The following is a 20,193-nucleotide window of genomic DNA, read 5'->3' on the forward strand; positions in this document are numbered from 1 at the left end:
CATTGATACCCTATTCTACACTCTGAAATATTCCTGTTTAATTAGCTTTGTCTATCAGAATACAACCTCGTCAATACTCCCACCCCCTCCCCAGCCAATAATCCCACCCCCTCCCCCAACCAAGTCAAAGCCCAGTCTGACACTCTCTTTACCTTTCAACCCAAGCAAAGGAAGGCATTTGTCTTTTCAATTCATAATTGATGTCAGGGGAAGTGGGGATAAGTCAGACAGGCTTCAGGACCTGCAGGTGCAATTAGAGAGAGAGAGACCGAGGGGGAGGAGAGAGCGATGCAGAGAGAAGTAAGGAGAGGTTCACAGAGGGAGAGAGAAAGCGAGAGAGAGAGGGAGGGCATTAGCAATGCAAACCACTCTGAGGAGAGATGAAGGGAAGAGCGAAGTGGAGCTAGGGGAGGTTTAATACTTCTGTTGCGACTCGGTGAATCACTGTTCCATCTAGAGGTTGAGGAGGTACAGATGCACCTTATCAAGACGTCACTGCTAAGATCACAAACCATAATCCAGTTCACCTTGATAATAGGCTTTTATTTTGGAGTACATTCTTAGGTGAACTCACCCATACGCTATACACACACAACCGGAACTTGAAGAAAAACACCATATGATTTGATGCCAGCACATATGGGAGTTTCTCTACCCAAACCCCCATAACCCTGTTAAGTTGTTTTGGATCGCTCCACCTGCTTCTCTGAGAAGGCAGGGTTGCTGACAATGTGCTGGACAAACTGTCCTCATCACTTTGAGTGGATCCAAAGTGCTTTTGTTCTACTTTAGATTTTAAAACAGACTTGAAGGGCTAAGTTGGAGAATGTTATGAATAATATAGCAGAGACATGATCATTTATTCTACAGTGTTATGCACTTTGAATGTTTAGGTTTTGATGTATATTGAATGAGGGTTGGTTGTTTGTAGACATATAATCCCGATTGTAATGTGATGCAATGTCGCTGTTTTTATTGCACACGTTCAACAAGCGAACGATCAATTAAATCACTCTCTCTTTCTCTCTCTCTCTCTCTCTCTCTCTCCCTCTCCCTCTGCCTCTGCCCCCTCCATCCTCTCTCTCTCTCCAGTTATACAGGCAGAGTGGTGGAGAACGGTCTCCAGGCCCAGAAGCAGAACCCCGAGGTCAAAGTTCGCAGCCCAAACCCCGAACTGGCCGAGGTGAAGAAGAGGCTGGAGCGATTCAACCAGGTAGGCCTCACGCCGTTACCATGGTTACGCTAACACACAGGCGCACCACTGCCAGGCTGGCTATAGTCACATAGAGCACAAACAGATCTGGGACCGGGCAAAAGTAGTCGGTTGATACTCAACAGGTTTATACTCTTGTCATTGAGTTTCCATGTGAGACGATGGGAATTAGATTTACACGTGTAAAGGAACATGTTTTTGTTGTGTGTTGGGTGTGTTATGCGTGTAGACTGTACGCTCTCTAAAGGTACCGTGCATAACTAGTCCCCTAGTGATATCTACAGAACAAACCTTCATTCGGTGGAAGTGGGGCGAGATTATTGTAGGTGGATCCAGGTCTCCTACAACAGTGTYCCATCAATGAGAGCAGAGCAGATTCCTACTGTACTGTAAATCTAACCTCGGGGCAGTTGTTGAAGAGGAGCGGAGGAACGTGTGAAACATCATACAGATGCTACAATCTATAGGTAAAACTGGAGAAAATGGTTTGGTCCTATTGGATGGTTCTGGTTATACTGTAGCCCATTTATAGTACGTTTGATTCTGTTATGTGATTATTGAACACACCGTGACATGGCGTCTGAGGCGTAGTATTTTGTCAGCTGACCTCTGGTTTACTGTCTTTCTCTCTTAAACCAACATTGTTTTGGGAGCAAACGATGAATGAGGGAGACGGAAAGATAGACAGAGAGAGAGAGAGAGAGAGAAGAAATGAACGGCAGAGAGAGAGAGAGCAAGCCAGACATCGGGAGAGAGCGACACTCAGAGAGCAAAAGGTCAGTAGTGAGTGACGGCCAGGCGGAGATGACACAGCGCAGCTTCCAAGTGACACTGTTGTTATGTAGATGAGGATTAGGTCCTGAAAAGGCCCCGGCATAAAGGACCCATTACCCAGGGGTCCCTAGGGGCCATTTGAGGGGACAAACGGGACAGATTCTGTTGCGCCGCTGCCCGCCAGGCCTTTTGTGGCCCCGCATTCGATACCCTCAGATAGTACACACACTGCCTATCTCTCTCCTTTTATCTCTCTCTCCCTCGCTCACTTTGTCCCCTCCTTTCTCCTTCTCCTTCTATCACTGTCCCTCTCTCTCTTCGTCTGTTTTATGACCATCTCTCTTTTCTCTCACTCTCTGTGCCTCTCACTCTCGCCCTCGCTCGTTCTCTCAATTCAATTTCAATTTAAGAGGCTTTGGGAAACATATGTTTACATTGCCAAAGCAAGTGAAATAGATAATGAACAAAAGTGAAATAAACAATAAAAAAATAACAGTAAACATTACACTCACAAAAGTTCCAAATGAATAAAGACATTTCAAATGTCATATTATGTCTATATACAGTGTTGTAATGATGTGCAAATAGTTAAAGTACCAAAAAATTTATAAGCATAAATATAAGTTGTATTTACAATGGTGTTTGTTCTTCACTGGTTGCCTTTTTCTTGTGGAAACAGGTCACAAATATTGCTGCTGTGATGGCACACTGTGGTGTTTCATCCAATAGATATGGGAGTTTATCCAAATTTGATTTGTTTTCGAATTCTTTGTGGGTCTGTGTAATCTGAGGGAAATATGTGTCTCTAATATGGTCATATATTTGGCAGAAGGTTAGGAAGGGCAGTGTGCACATAGCCTGTCTTCTTTCTCAATAGCAAGGCCATGCTCACTGAGTCTGTACATACTGTAGTCAAGGATTTCCTGAAGTTTGGGTCAGTCATAGTTGTGCGTTGAAGAAAGTGGAAGAAGCTTTTTCAATCACTCCCTTGAGTGCTGTTGCCACCCTTTCCTGCTGGGTCATTTGTGCCCGTGTGATTTATGATGTGGCTGGGGCACCTTAGTCTATTCTCTGACAACAGCTCCAGGGCATGCCTGGTGTTTGGGCACCAGAGTTTAGCCACTTTGTGTTTGGGATAAAGTTTAGCCTCTTGAATGTATTTGCCATTTGAGTCAATGAGGTGCACAATCTCAATCAGACAGCCGTCCATCTCCACCTTCTGCCCTCCAGGTCTTGTGTGGGAGGTGTTGTTGTGCTGGTCTGTTTTGTGGGCTTGTTCTGTCTGGATTGTGTGGACTAGCTCTCTGAGCTCCACCACGTCTCTCTCCAGCTCTGTGAACTTATCCCTCTCAATGATGGAGGAGCAGTGCAGTTGTGGGACCTGGGTGTGTTCAGTGCTGGGGGGGTGACTATCCTCGTCTGCAGGACAGGTTGAAGAGGTGTGATCAGACTTACTCAGGATGGAGGAGTCGTCACAGAGAGAGAGCTTTTCCTGCTCTGCTCTCTCTATGATCCTGTAAAAGTCCTGCTGGAACTGCATGAGGATGCCCTGCACCATTACTGTCCCAGACTTGTACACATTGACAGAGGTTGTTTCACTTTCCTCAATGTCTAGTATTCTGAGTTTCCACCCTGGGACAATACCCTCTCTCTTGACATAGGGTTAGTGTGCTCTTATAGCACTGTGGGGATGGTCTGTTCCCCTCTTTGTAGCAGTCAGCAAATAGTGTCAATGGATTGTCCTTGAGGAGCTTTTTTTGTACTTATTCCGTGCGGTGTTATTTTTAATATCCATGGGGTACTGTATTGTAATGACCTCTGGACAGGGATAAGCCATTGGGGCTTCAAAGTCCTCTGCATTTGGGTTTTCACACATCTGACTTCACACTTCAGTGTTAATTGAAGGTGCCGCCAGGTCCGTTCTGTCCAAGCAGCTTGGTAGCTTAGTATACTTATTTACTAAGCTTTATGTAACAAAATGACCCAGAGATTAATGTCTTTTACTTTTTGGCTTCAGAAGTAGCTTCAGACTGGATATTACTCACTCAGATGTGTGTTTCTTCTGCTGTTTTTGGTTTGTTAGAAGCAATGCATTCTGGAGTGGCGAGAGGTCATTGCCATGGCAGCCCATGATAGAGCCACGATGCTGTTGACATTTAAAGAGATTAAAGAAATTCTTCCTTGAGAGAGAGAGAGAGAGAGAGAGAGAGAGAGCGAGTGAGCAGGAAGAGACAGAGAGACGCGAGCAGTAGAGAGACAGAGAGAGAGAGAGAGAGACAGAGAGAGAGAGAGAGAGAGGAGATGATGAGGAGAGAGGAGAGAGAGAAGAGAGAGAAAGAGAGAAGAGAGAGAGAGAGAGAGAGGAAAGAGAGAAGAGAGAGAAGAGAGAAGAGAGTAGAGAGAGAGAGAGAGAGAACGAGAGAGAGAGAGAGAGAGAGAGCAACAAGGGTCTGGGCTCATATGTATTACTCCAGATAAGAGCACAGGCAGGGTCACCCTGTTAATCTGCCCAGTGGCAAACTGTTTAGTCTACCCATAGCCACTTTCCAGGATTCACTCAGCATGTATAAACACATATGCTTAGGCACGACACACACACATTTACGCACGCACACACATAGAAACACCACACTCACCCACACCACACGTGGGAGGAGAGACACATGCGAACACACAGACTTTTACAAGCCTGTCCATATCTGAGATGTGAAGTCATTATCACAAGGCAACCTGTTAGGCTGTGATGTTGCTAAAGAGGATTGTACAGAGTGGTTGCTGTGAATGACAGTGTAGGAACCTCCAGACCTCCACATTGACATTCTCCTATTAGAGCCCACTGAGTTCGCATCAGCTGGCATCACAGGGCGCACTGTTACACCCGGGCACAGACACACACACACACTATTACACACACTCGTGTATTCACTTTCTCTTCACTTTCTCAGAGGAGCGTCCGCGGAGGCAAGCATTGAGCCTTCTAATCCTCTGACCCCACATAAAAAGGTCCAGTAAATTGGCTCGCCCTATTCCAGCCCTCATTTCTCTCTCTCTGAGGATCATCCCCTCTCCCTTCTCTCTCTCTCTCTGAGGTCATCCTCCTCTCCCTTCTCTCTCTCTGAAGATCACCTCACTCTCTCTCCCTTTCCTCTCCCCTCCACTCAGTAAATCCAGCTAATGTCTCTTGAAGCAGCTTGAAGAGGTTCTGATTGCAGGCCACCAGCCAGCTGTTTTGGGTGGAGATGCATTCACACTGCTCTATATATCTCCCTATAGCAGCATGACCATGTCAATGTGTCTCCCTATAGCAGCATTACCATGTTTCATGTGTCTCCCTATAGCAGCATGACCATGTCAATGTGTCTCCAAACACTACCATGTTTCATGTGTCTCCCTATAACAGCATTACCATGTTTCATGTGTCTCCCTATAAGCAGCATGACCATGTCAATGTGTCTCCCTATAACAGCATTACCATGTAAATGTGTCTCCCTATAGCAGCATGACCATGTCAATGTGTCTCCCTATAACAGCATTACCATGTAAATGTGTCTCCCTATAGCAGCATGACCATGTTCAATGTGTCTTCTATAGCAGCATTACCATAGTTTTCATGTGTCCCCTATAGCAGCATTTCCATGGTCAATGTGTCTCCTATAACAGCATTACCATGTTTCATGTGTACTTCCCTATAGCAGCATGACCATGTCAAGTGTCTCCCTATAGCAGCATTACCATGTCAATGTGTCTCCCTAAGCAGACATTACCATTCAAGTTCCATAGCAGCATACCATGATCAATGTTCTCCGCTATAGCAGCATTACCATGACACTGTGATATCCAGCTATAGCAGCATTGCCATGTTAATTGTGCTACTCCCATATATCAGCTATTACCATGTTCAATGTGTCTCCCATTATAACAGCATTACCACTGTTTCATGTCTCCCTATAGCAGCAATTACCATGTAAATGTGTCTCCACCTATCAGCAGCCAGATTACATGTCCAATAGTGTCTCCATTGCAGCATACCAAGCAATGTGCTCCCTATAGCAGCATTACCATGTTTCATGTGTCTCCCTATAGCAGCATTACCATGTAAATGTGTATCCATATAGCAGCATTACCATGTCAATGTGTCTTCCCTATAGCAGCATATTCCATGTCAATGTTGTCTCCCTAAAATATAAGCAGCAGTTACGAATGTTTCATGTGTCTCCCTATAGCAGCATTACATGTCAATGTGTCTTCTAGTCACAATGGGATCCACTAAGCTCCTATAGCAGCATTACATGTCAATGAATGTGTCTCCCTATAGCAGCATTACCATGTTATATGTGATCTCCTATACTAGCAAGCCATTACCAATGTCTAAAAGTTCAGGACCTGAGTATGGTCAAGCGTATTACCATGTCAATGTGGTCTCCCATATAGCAGCATTACATGTCAATGTGTCTCCCTATAGCAAGTATTACCAATTCAATGTGTCTCCCTATAGCAGTATATGCAGATTTCCTATTGCCCAAATGGTCTCCTCATAGCAAGCGCTACATTCAATGTTGTCTCCCTATAGCAGCATTACCATGTCAATGGTCTGCCCTATACAGCTTACCATGTCAATGGGTCTCCCTATAGCAGCATTACCATGTCAACCGGTTACTCGGCGATATAGCAGCATTACCATGTCAATGTGTCTCCCTATAGCAGCATTACCATGTCAATGTGTCTCCCTATAGCAGCATTACCATGTCAATGTGTCTCCCTCCCTGCCTGTCGTCAGTACACTTCATTGGGAAGTGGAACACACATACACACACATGCGTGTGTGAGCAAACGAACAAACGAACACACACACACACAGTTTGGTGATTAGCGAGGTTGATGAAAGCAGTGCTTAGTGAGATGGACTGGGATGAAAGGATGGGATAGGTCTGTGTATCGACTCCAAGGCTCTGACAAGAAAGGGAGAGGTCTGTTAGCTATATGAATGATTAATAGACTTCTGGCCTGGTCTACTGTCTGTTGGGTCTCCTCAAAATTGGATCTACTGTCTATTGACTTATGGCTCATTCACTTCTTAGCTTCTAGGTCCACAATATATAGCACACATTTAAGTACAGAGAGCAAATATCTATTTATCAATCAGTCAGTTTATCAGGGTAACTAAACTGAAAGTTACATATAGCAAATCTGATTGGAGTATGGTTCTTGCAATACCACCATCGTTTTGGGTTGTATTTCTGTACGGCAGACATACTGAATACTGCTTATAGGTTAAACATTGTTAACCCTACGGTAGGTCACCCTGACTGAACAAAAGCCTCCTCCACCGTAAATGATCGTATTGTTATTAAACCTTTTATTATAGTAAACCTCAAATGCCTTGAGGCCCGAGATGTGACAAATAGACTGTAACGTTAGTTGAGCTGGCAGCCAGTCGAAGGGAGGGACAGATTCTTTCCATTTGATGATTGAGCTAGCCTTTACAGTAGAACTAGTGCTTCTGAAACCCTGCAGCCCCGGAGTGGATCATATGAGACATTCACTGGCACCGGGAGTTCAAAGGTCTCCGAGAAATATTTGCATCTGTGATGTACTGTCCCAGTGGCTTATTGGAGACACAAAAACAGACAATGTTTCACTCCCCGTTTTTATCCACTGTCGACGTTTTTGTGTGTTTGTGTGTTTTAATAAACCTCAGTGGGAGTATATTAGAGTCCTCCTTTCTTTCTTTGTATTTATTTGTCTGTTCCAACACCTGAACCAGTGGCATGTGCCAATATGTTATTTTATTTTCATAAAGTTAATATTCTGTTGCTCAGAGCAGCAGCAGGTAGGCAGTGTATATTGAAGCCAAGAGAGGCTTGTGTGGGTTTTGGGATCATGAATAGGCAAATAGCAGTGAGGGCGTCAGCACTCCATATCAGAAATATATCCCGATTTCACTTGTTTGTGTCTGATTTTAGAATTCAGTTATATACAATCTCAGTTGTATACAAAAATATAAACACAACCGGCAACAATTTCAACGATTTTACTGAGTTACAGTTCATATCAGGAAATCAGTCAATTGAAATATTTAATTAGGCCCTAATCTATGGATTTCACATGACTGGACAGGGGCTCAGCCATGGGTGGGCTTGGAAGGGCATAGGTCCACCCAATTGGGAGCCAGGCCCAGCCAATTAGAATTTGTTTTTCTTTATTACAGACAGAAATACTCCTCAGTTTCATCAACTGTCCGGGTGACTGGTCTCAGAACATCCCGCAGGTGAAGAAGCCGGATGTGTAGGTCCTGGGGCTGGCGTGGTTACTGGTGAGGCCGGTTGGACGTACTACATTCCTGCAGTCAGCATGCCGATTGCACGCTCCCTCAAATCTTGAGACATCTGTGAGAGTGGGAGAGAGAAGGGAATACCTAGTCAGTTGTGCAACTGAATGCATTTAACTGAAATGTGTCTTCCGCATTTAACCTCTCTGGGATATTCGGGACGCTAGCGTCCCACCTCAACAACAGCCAGTGAAATTGCAGGGCGCCAAATTCAAAACAACCGAAATCCCATAATTAAAATTCCTCAAACATACAAGTATTTTTCACCATTTTAAAGATAAACTTGTTGTAAATCCAGCCACAGTGTCCGATTTCAAAAAGGCTTTACGACGAAAGCACACCAAACGATTATGTTAGGTCAGTACCTAGTCACAGAAAAACACAGCCATTTTTCCAGCCAAAGAGAGGAGTCACAAAAAGCAGAAATAGAGATAAAATGAATCACTAACCTTTGATGATCTTCATCAGATGACACTCATAGGAATTCATGTTACACAATACATGTATGTTTTGTTCGATAAAGTTCATATTTCTATCCAAAAGTCTCAGTTTACATTTGCGCGTTATGTTCAGTAGTTCCAAAACATCCGGTGATTTTGCAGAGAGCCACCTCAATTTACAGAATTACTCATAATAAACATTGCTAAAAGATACAACTGTTATGCATGGAATTTTAGATCCACTTCTCCTTAATGCAACCGCTGTGTTAGATTTCAAAAAAGCTTTACCGAAAAAGCACACCATGCAATAATCTGAGTACAGCGCTCAGACAACAAAACAAGCCATACAGATATCCGCCATGTTGTGGAGTCAACAGAAGTCAGAAATAGCATTATAAATATTCACTTAGCTTTGATGATCTTCATCAGAATGCACTCCCAGGAATCCCAGTACCACAATAAATGTTTAATTTATGTCCAAATACCTCCTTTTTGTTCGCACGTTTAGTACACAATCCAAACTCACGAGGCGCGGGCAAGTCCAGGCGAAAGTTCAGACGAAAAGTCATATTACAGTTCGTAGAAACATGTCAAACGAAGTATAAAATCAATCTTTAGGATGTTTTTTTTAATCATAAATCTTCAATAATGTTTCAATGTTTGTCTGTAGAAATGCGATTGAACGCAGCTAACTCTCACGTGAGCGCCCTGACTCAATCAGCTCTTATTCCCTCATCCTTCACAGTAGAAGCATCAAACAAGGTTCTAAAGACTGTTGACATCTAGTGGAAGCCTTAGGAAGTGCAATATGACCCCATAGACACTGTATATTCGATAGGCAATGACTTGAAAAACTACAAACCTCAGATTTCCCACTTCCTGGTTGGATTTTTTCTCAGGTTTTTGCCTGCCATATGAGTTATATTATACTCACAGACATCATTCAAACAGTTTTAGAAACTTCAGAGTGTTTTCTATCCAAATCTACTAATTATATGCATATTCTAGCTTTTAGGACTGAGTAGCAGGCAGTTTACTCTGGGCACCTTTTTATCCAAGCTACTCAATACTGCCCCCCAGTCCCAAAGAAGTTAACCCAACCCCTCTGAAAAAGTGGCATTGTGTTGTGTGACAAAACATTTTAGAGTGGCCTTTTATTGTCCTCAGCACAAGGTGCACCTGTGTAATGATCATGCTGTTTAATCAGTTTCTTGATATACCACACCTGTCAAGGTGGATGGATTATCTTGGCAAAGGAGAAATGCTCACTAACAGGGATGTAAACAAATTTGTTCACAACATTTGAGAGAAATAAGGTTTTATGCATCTGGAACATTTCTGGGATCTTTTATTTCAGCTCATGAAACATGGGACCAACACTTTACATGTTGCGTATATATTTTTGTTCAGTATATAAGCGGTTTGTTCTAGTGTGAGGTTCGCTATCGATGCTTATTAAATGCCACTTAGACATCATAGAAAGGGATAGAGATTGGAGAGAGGGATAGATACACACTAACACACACCCGACCAGGGTTCAAACCAAGGTCACCTGTGCAAGTCTTCAGGTGTCAGGCAAGCTTACTCATCATGCGAGCTAGCAAAGTTCACACACACAAACTCCAGCCTCATTAAAAGGCGTAGAGATAAAAGCAGAGAGCCATCTCCTCTTCATATTGCCAGCCTGCCCCTAGGGTCTGAATAGAAGACACCCAGAGGGGCGACCATAAACCCCCTGTCCCTTCATCACCCCCTCAGTGACCGCCCGGCAGTATTCCATGTCAGGGGCCCCTTGGAATCCCAGCCTCAGGGAATACCATCTCTCTGTTTGAAGTCAGGCCTGAAATCTATAGCCTGCTGTGGACAGCAGCAGAGAGCATTGCATGTATTATTAACAGGGATACTTAGAGATTTTGACAACAAGGCCCTTTATCTGCTAGCATGCATAGTTAGCATTGGCTCGAAAAACTAGCTCAAACTTCCTTCGTACTGGACACAGAGACATACAAATGGTATGCACAAGTTTATCTGACTCCTGGGAAGTAGATAAAGGGCCTCATTGCCAAAATCCCGAAGTATCCCTTTGGCTAAATCCCAATGTGGGCCTCATACTACCCTGGCTACCTAAATCATCCACAGCTTCCTTCTATCCTCTGGGGTCGTATGTATCTAACGTCTCAGAGCAGCAGTGCAGATTTAGGATCAGTTTAGCCTTTTTAGATAACAATGAATAAGAACTTGGACAGAGGGGAACTGATGGCTTGATATACTGCCCCTGCTCCAAGTCTTTCTACTGTAGCAGTGTTAAATTGTCCCTGGTGGCCCCCTGGCCATATTCGAGTGTATTACATAGCATTAATCCACTGAGCCAACATTAAATCTAATTACACACACCCACGCCCACACATGCATGGAAAATATGATTCTGTTGGCCGTCTCTCTTTGGTCAGGCTTCCACACACACACACACACACACACACACACACACACACACACACACACACACACTACACACACTTTTCTTTTTTTTATCATGGAGACAGTGGCGTCAGGGCAATAGAATCTGTCCCTGAGAAAATGGAGAGAATGTGAGAATAGATGAGGGAAGAGAGGAAGCCAGGGAAGAAAGGACTTCTGCAGACTTTTTTAGGGATTATTATTGTCACTTTTTCCCTTTTTATCCTTCTCTCCTTCTACCCTTTCTTCCACTTGTTTCTTTGGCGGGCCAAACCGGGTCATTCCCTGCTCCTGATGAGGTGATGGTGCTGAAGTTATCAGGGCGGTCTTGTCATACACTCACATACCCAGCCTGTGATAAAAGCCAGTATTCGATGTCCATCCTTTTTTGAGGACGCCGGGAGGTGACTTGGAAACCGGCAACTAGGGGCAACAGTGAGTGCTGTTACCTTCAAGTAGGTTTCAGTTTTTCTAGTGCGTTGTGGATGGGGATGGCGGATGGGCTAAGCATCTGCCTCTGTCTGTCTGTGTCTCCTGTCTGTCCCTGTCTGTCTTGTCTGTCTGTCTGTCTGTCTGTCTGTCTGTCTGTCTGTCTGTTCTGTCTGTCCTGTCTGTCTGTCTGTCTGTCTGTCTGTTGTCTGTCTGTCTGTCTGTCTGTTGTCTGTCTGTCTGTCTGTTGTCGTCTGTCTGTGTGTGTGTGTGTGTGTGTGTGTGTGTGTGTGTGTGTGTGTGGGTGTGTGTTGTGTAATTAGATTTAATCCAGCAATAGAAAGTTGTGAGATTTTTGTTTTAAGCCTTTCCCAAACGTTAACCCTAACCTTAAAAATTCTGACTTAATGCCTAAACTTAACCTTAAGTAAACACTTTGAAATTTGACAATTGCAGCGACTTTGACAATGGGATGTTTGAGAAACATGGATGAACGTGTAATTCTGATGTGAGACTGTGAGAGCTACAGTTGAAGTCGGAAGTTTACATATGTAACCGATGTGAAATGGCTAGCTAGTTAGCGGTGGTGCACGCTAATAGCGTTTCAATCGGTGACGTCCCTCGCTCTGAGACCTGAAGTAGTTGTTCCCCTTGCTCTGCAAGGGCCGTGGCTTTTGTGGCGCAATGGGTAACGATGCTTCGTGGGTGACTGTTGTTGATGTGTGCATAGGGTCCCTGGTTCGAGCCCAGGTTGGGGCGAGGAGAGGGACGGAAGCTATACTGTTACATTGATGCTGTTGACCCGGATCACTGGTTGCTGCGGTCAAAAGGTGTAACCGATGTGGGGACGGAAGCTATACTGTTACACATACACCTCAGCCCAATACATTTAAAGTATTGGCTCAGCCCAATACATTTAAAAACCTCAGTTTTTCACAATTCCTGACATTTAATCCTAGTAAGAATTCCCTGTCTTAGGTCAGTTAGGATCACCAATTTATTTTAAGAATGTGAAATGTCAGAATATTAGTAGAGAGAATGATTTATTTTAGCTTTTCTTTCTTTCATCACATTCCCAGTGGGTTAGAAGTTAACATACACTCAATTAATATTTGGTAGCATTGCCTTTAAATTGTTTAACTTGGGTCAACCATTTCGGGTAGCCTTCCACAAGCTTCCCACAATAAGTTGGGTGAATTTTGGACCATTCCTCCTGACAGAGCTGGTGTAACTGAGTCAGGTTTGTAAGCCTCCTTGTTCGCACACACTTTTTCAGTTCTGCCCGCAAATGTTCTGTAGGATTGAGGTCAGGGCTTTGTGATGGCCACTCCAATACCTTGACTTTGTTGTCCTTAAGCCATTTTGCCACAACTTTGGAAGTATGCTTGTGGTTATTGTCCATTTGGAAGACTCATTTGCGACCAAGCTTTAACTTCCTGACTGATATCTTGCGATGTTGCTTCAATCTATCCACATAATTTCCCGTCCTTATGAAGCCATCTATTTTGTGAAGTGCACAATACCCTCCTGCAGCAAAGCACCCCCACAACATGATGCTGCCACCCCTGTGCTTCACGGTTGGGATGGTGTTCTTCAGCTTGCAAACCTCCCCCCTTTTCCTCCAAACATAACGATGGTCATTATGGCCAAACAGTTCTATTTTTGTTTCATCAGACCATAGGACATTTCTCCAACATGTACGATCTTTGTCCCTATGTGCATTTGCAAACTGTAGTCTGGCTTTTTTATGGTGGTTTTGGAGCAGTGGCTTCTTCCGTGCTGAGCGGCCTTACAGGTTATGTCGATATAGGACTCGTTTTACTGTGGATATAGATACTTTTGTACCGGTTTCCTCCAGCATCTCCACAAGGTCCTTCGCTGTTGTTCTGGGATTGATTTGCACTTTTCGCACCAAAGTACGTTCATCTCTAGGAGACAGAACGCGTCTCCTTCCTGAGCGGTATGACAGCTGCATGGTCCCATGATGTTTATACTTGCGTACTATTGTTTGTACAGATGAACGTGGTACCTTCAGGCATTTGGAAATTGCTCGCCAGGATGAACCAGACTTGTGGAGGTCTACAATTCTTTTTTGAGGTCTTGGCTGATTTCTTTTGATTTTCCCATGATGTCAAGCGAAGAGGCACTGAGTTTGAAGGTAGGCCTTGAAATACATCCACAGGTACACCTCCAATTGACTCAAATTATGTCAATTAGCCTATAGACAGCTTCTTAAAGCCAATGACATCATTTTCTGGAATTTTCCAAGCTGTTTAAAGGCACAGTCAACTTAGTGTATGTAAACTCCTGACCCACTGGAATTGATACAGTGCATTTAAGTGAAATAATCTGTCTGTAAACAATTGTTGGAAAAATGACTTCATGCACCAAGTAGATGTCCTAACCGACTTGCCAAAACTATAGTTTTTAACAAAAAATTTGTGGAGTGGTTGAAAAACGAGTTCAATTGACTCCAAGCGTAAGTTATGAAAACTTCTGACTTCAACTGTAGTTGTGCGTACAAACACACACACACACACACTTTAGTGGGAAGTTCAGTATCACTCACACCCTGTTGAAATACCAGTCATGACTTTAGGATGTCTGTAGAACTACAGCCTGACTCCCTGCTCTGCCATTGGTCCCTGTGATGTGGGGTGGGAAACCCCTCCCTCTGCTGTTCTCTACCCTCACTGTGTGAAGTAGGGCCTGCTTGGCCTGCTACCCGCTGAGCCTGGTCACAATATCAATATTCTCTGCCGTTTCCATAAAAAACTGGAATGTGTGTCTTTAGCCCCCCGCTGGGGTGCTTTAGAGTGATTACACACACACTTGCGTTAGCATGCGCCACACACACGACGCATACACCCACCCACCACACCCCCACACACACACACACACCACACACACCACCCACACCAACCCCACCCACCCACCCACACACACACACACACACCACAACACACACACACACACACACCACACACACACACACACACACACACACACACACCACACACACACACACACACACACATCGAGTCAGCATCTTTCTCTGTCAGTCCCTCCTCTCACCATGTAACTCTTCTTAAGAAGGGATTGGTAAACTCCTGGCAACGCAGTCTTCAGTCTGAAATAGGAGAAACACACTCCCACACACACACACACACATACATTCTCCGGAGCTGCCTGTTCATCTCAGACTAAAGAATGTTTTTGAAAGAAAAGAGAGATGGAGAGGGGGGGGGGGGTACAGAGTGAATGAGAATATATTGCATATTTGTGAGGAGTTAGCTCTAAATTGAAAGCCCTTATGAGACTAAATACCTGATTTGTCCTCGGATGCCAGGGTATTTCTACTGGGGGGGAGAGAGACAGACTGACATGTTTTTTGTTTCCACTCTTCCACCCTCTCTCACCCCCCTTTGGGCCCTTATTTTCTGTTCTCCTCTCCTCCTTTTCTTCTCCTCTTCTCCTTATCTCTCTCTCTCCTCTCTTCCCACCATTCTCTTTCCCTCCTCTATGTGTTGGTCGTCATGGTAGCCATGGTGGAGTGCAGAGCAACAGGACAGGCAACTTTTACGGCATATAAAAGCGATTATGTCCACTCTGCCATGTCATAGACTGGCCCTAGATACATACACTGGCTGTCTAAGACTGGCACAATTATTGTATATTAGGCATGTCCAAGCAAATGTTCAAAGATGCATTATGATGCATTACAAGATCAAGACATTTTTCAACAAAAATCACAATTATTACAATAACCTTTTCAATTTGCATGACAATGAATCATTCCACCTAATTCCATAATCGTCACAGCCCTAGCTGTCTCAATACTCTAAAGAGGCTTCATATCCTTCAGCTTGTGGATCATATGGGATTAAATCTTCCCACTGGGCAAAAACTGATTGAATCAACGTTGCTTCCACGTCATCTCATAGATTTGCAAAAAGTCATCAACGTAAGGGCTTTTAATCTTTTAACCTAAATACAATGACATGGTGATTTTTTGTTGTTGATTTCACATTGAATTCACGTTAGTTGACAACTCAACCAAATGTAATTCAAAGCTAGATGTTGAACGGACGTCTGTGCCCAGCGGGTTGGCTTGCACTGATAGCTAAGAGTCGACGCAGAAGATCGCCACGTGTTAGCAACGCGTTTAACAGTTATGTAATATTCATTAAAACAGTTTGCGAACCAAGAGCCAATCCCACGGCCAAGATCTAAAAAGTACAAACACATCATAGCAAGTGAGTCACTGTGATCAGACAGATGAACACACCCACCCCTGCAGCTCTGACCGTGCTGCATCTCTCTCCAACATCCTCATCACTGATTCACTCATAACACTCTGCTAACATTGCTCTGCCCTGTGCTCTACATGGCCCGCGTCCCAAATGAAGCCCTATTCCCTGTATAGACCACTCCTTTTTACCACAGCCCTATGGGCCCCGGTCAAGTACGCCACAGGGTGCCATTTGGGACGTAGTGATGGAGAAGGCTGCATACATAACAGCAAGGAACAGTAAACCGTGTCCACAGCCAACTTGAGTCAAGATCAGAACAACTGGAGCATTGTCTGTTATGCCAAGAACAGGAGCAGGGAGAAACATGTTGGAACAGAACAGAGTAGAGCAGAACAGATCCCATGTTGTAGGTGCTGCTGACGCTTGGCATGAGATCTAAGGGCTAAAGCTAAGCATGAGGATCTCAGTCTCGCCCATGTGGTATACACTTTGTTTCCAGGGTGGCCGGCGCACTATAGCTGCACCTTACAGCGTGACCAATCAGAAGAATGCATTTTTGATTCCTCTGAAGTCTATTGGTGCGCAACTTAGGTGCACCTTTGCAGCATGACCAATCGGGAGATTCATATTTGTGGTTTGTTACTTTTGAAGATTGTCGTTGATGACATCAAACAGGAAGTAAGCCCTCTATTTCCTATCCCTCCTTCACAGTGGCGTTGAATCCAAATAGCTTTATTGATCCATCGCCAAAGTAGAAATTGTTCCCTGTCCTTTGGAATGTAGCACCACATTGCCTAGCGCTAGTTCTTGTTTTTTTCTTGGAATTGTCCTTGTCATGATACACATGAGAAGGGACTGGAGTTTTTCCCAGTAAGATCTTGTGGTCAGGGAAAACTCCTCACCTTATAATGTCTGAAGAAGACTGGGGACTTGTAGTTGGCATCAAACTGGGCATCGTGGGCAGCACACTGATGTCATGGGCATGAAATGTTACTTTCTAGTACTTCCACAGTCCCTTTTCAGAACAGGTCACATAGGCAGAGGGAAGCCTATCCCGTCAATAATACCATATAAAAGCCCCTATAAAATCATATTATTGAAAGGCTTTATCTAGAATATTCCTCACACCCGAATACAGTTTAGGTGGAATGAGAATATGGGCCTTGCCTCCACATAGCTGCTATATCACGATGAACTTTACTGCGCTTTTCAAACCAGTCCTGCTCCATTGAGATTGGGACAGTAATAAACAACCATGCATCCCGACGCAAACAAAAACACAACATTTTGGAATGCCGCCAGTTAACGAGTCGCCACCGTCATTGTGAAGGCGGTTGCCACGGCGTTTAATTAATTTACTTGATTTTCTCATTAATTAAAGGGGGCTTTAAAGACGACTGGGCCAAACAGTGTTGTAACACACACGCACACACACATTAGCAGGAATAGTGTTGTGTATAATGTCTTCGGAAGTTGTAGGGATATTAAAGGTCGAGTTTGGACAATAACGGCTTTAAACTGATCAATGCACCATCATACCAGTTCATTTAATGCAAAAAAATTCCCCAAAATTTATGAATAAGATATTTGGCTACAGAAGTGCCATGTCTTACCGATATCTACAGCTTCCATCCAAAAACAAATCCTGTGAAATTACATCAACATTACTGGCTAGCTAAAGTGGCTGGCTTAGCTAACGAACTAGCTACGTCAGTCATGGCGCGCATGACCAGAATGATACATCGTGGAACCACCAAAGGCACACCCCATTTCGGGCGGAGTTGGATAGTTTTTCGTGCCTAAAGTCGACCTTTACGATAATACCTGGTCGGTGTGTTATCTCAGCCAGGTTACCTGTGATACAAGGCAGTATTAGACGTCCATCCATGTCTGAGGACGTTGGGAGATGACGTAGAAACCGGCCCCTAGAGGCAACAGTGAGCGCTGTTACCTTCAAGTCGGTTTTAGTTTTGCTAGGGTGTTGTGGACGGGGATGGTGCATGAGTGGAACAATCTGCCTCTGATTCCAAAGGTTGCAAGTTCTAATCCAGCAAGAGAAAGTTTTTATATTTGTTTTAACCCTATCCCAAACATTAACCCTTACCTTAACCATTCAGAGTTAATACCTAACCTTAAGATTTCAGGGTTAATGCCTAAACTTAACCATAACCTTAACCATTCAGAGTTAATGCCTAAACTTAAGCTTAAACACTTTGACATTTGACGTTTGCAGTGACTTTGACAATTGGATGTTTGAGAAACATGGATGAACGTGTAATTCTGATGTGAGACTGTGAGAGCTGGTTGGTTATCTAGCTATATGCTGTTCAGCCCCAGACGCTTGTTTCCTCATCAACTCATGAATAGGGCTATGGAATTAGCAGTTTGATTTGGTTACTTTGCATAATTACAGGTTAATGGGTTTATTGCGCTTCCCACCACCAAGGAAGAAAAGTATATTTCTTAGTCTCTCTCTCTCTCTTGCTCTGTCTCTTACTCTCTCGCTCTAATCTACTAACAGGTTGTCCTTGCTGCTGCCAAGGTATATCAATATATCTGCATCAGTTCAGAGGAGATACAATTGACTTGAGTATAGTTTGTAACTTGTTTCTGGCGAGGTGTTAGTAAACTTGCCCTTGCTCAATTAACATTACCGTACAGGTTAAACCACTCTATCCCTTTAGATCCATCTCATTTTCACTCTAAATAAAGTGATTTGATTAGATAAATCTGGAACTTGGTAAATAGACAGAGTAGAGCGAAAGTAGTTGAGTGTCCATTTGATAAATGACCATAAAAAACTTTACACCCACTACCCAATCTCAATAGCTTCAACCCCAGCCAAGAACATGACTACTGCAGTGCAGTTCACAATCACCAGTATACAGTCAAGGCTGGCCCTAGCTTTTTGGGGGCCCTTAGCGAGATGTGGTTGGGGGTCCCCCACCTCATGGGCAAAACAAGTTAGTGACCTCTCTTGGTTAGGTGCCCCCTACTGGCCCGCGGGGCCCTAAGCAGCCGCTTATGTCGCTTATTGGCTGGGCCGGCACTGCATACAGTACAGAGTACAGTACATGTGACTTCTGTGACAATGCAGAGACCGAGGAAATACAGACAGACAATGAAGCACCGGAGTGCCTATTATGAGTTATTATCCCTCTGGCCATGTGTGCACCTGATGCTACTCATGTTAGCCTAGCCAAGCACTTCTCACCCTGGCCTCAAAATAGGCAGGACAAAGGGACACAAGGGGACACAAATGCCACTGTCAACAGCATGCAACATGATCTGGTGCCATTACTCATTACCATAGAAACACATATCGCTAGTGATTTATATGTTACCCTTGCTTATCCTTATAGCTACTGCCTATATAACAAGCTAACGTATGATCTGGGAACTATTGTGTGCAACTTTCACCTTTGCGGGAAAAGCTGTGAAGTGAGAAGTGAAGTTTACCGTAGGTGTTACCTGATCTGATGGAAAGACCTCTATGAAGTATCTGTATTGTGTAGGGCTGTGGGTTAGGTGTATATAGGGTGTAGGGGTAGGACTTTTTCCTAACTATTTGACTTCACCAGGAAAACTCTGGGGCCTGAGTTATATCGTAAACAGGGCTCTAAACGTTGCATATGCTCCTAAATATTTTGCTTTGCAACCTGGATTTTTGGGGGGGAGGAACACTGTGTGCCGATAAAAAAAAATCTCCCAGACAATAATTGTTGGACCATTACTACAGCGGAAACTACTTGTTTCTAACCCAAACAGCTCAAATGATCTGACCCATATTACCGGCACAACGTTTTTTTCTTCCTATAGCGGATCGACAGGCCCGCATTTTGCCTTTATAAACCGTGTCATGGGCCGTTCTAAAACTATTCACGGGTCGTTTATCATTTATTGACACTTTGTTCAGTCGCGTTACCTCATTGGCTAGCTAGCTAACAACCTGGTAACTTTACCAGTATATCCAAACAACAGGAAGAAAGGAAAGGCCTATATTGGGCCTATATGAATTCTAGCTACTTTTGAAGCACATGTTGTCCCATATAAACTAATATATAACACCTTAAAGACATTAGAACTCATAGTCCTTAAGAACTCCTCAAATCTCCCCTCTCCCCTGTCTCCTTCTCTCTGTCTCTCCCCTCTCCCTCTCTCTGTCGCTCTCTCTCTCTCTCTATTGTATTGTTATCTAGTACAGAGGGAGAATAATAAGAACTTGCATTAAGTAGCTTCTTGTCTCCTGATGACTTTGAAACCTATGTCTGAAGAGAGAGAGAGAGAGAGAGAGAGAGA

The 20,193-nt window shown here is 43.9% G+C and overlaps 1 pseudogene; it reads left to right on the forward strand.

Moving 5' to 3' along the window:
* LOC111956935 (glypican-5-like) overlaps window positions 1-20,193 on the forward strand; it is a 198,212-nt pseudogene that overhangs the window by 164,382 nt on the left and 13,637 nt on the right.

This window comes from Salvelinus sp. IW2-2015, linkage group LG32 (assembly GCF_002910315.2).
Source record: "Salvelinus sp. IW2-2015 linkage group LG32, ASM291031v2, whole genome shotgun sequence".
Classification (NCBI taxonomy): Eukaryota; Metazoa; Chordata; class Actinopteri; order Salmoniformes; family Salmonidae; genus Salvelinus; species Salvelinus sp. IW2-2015.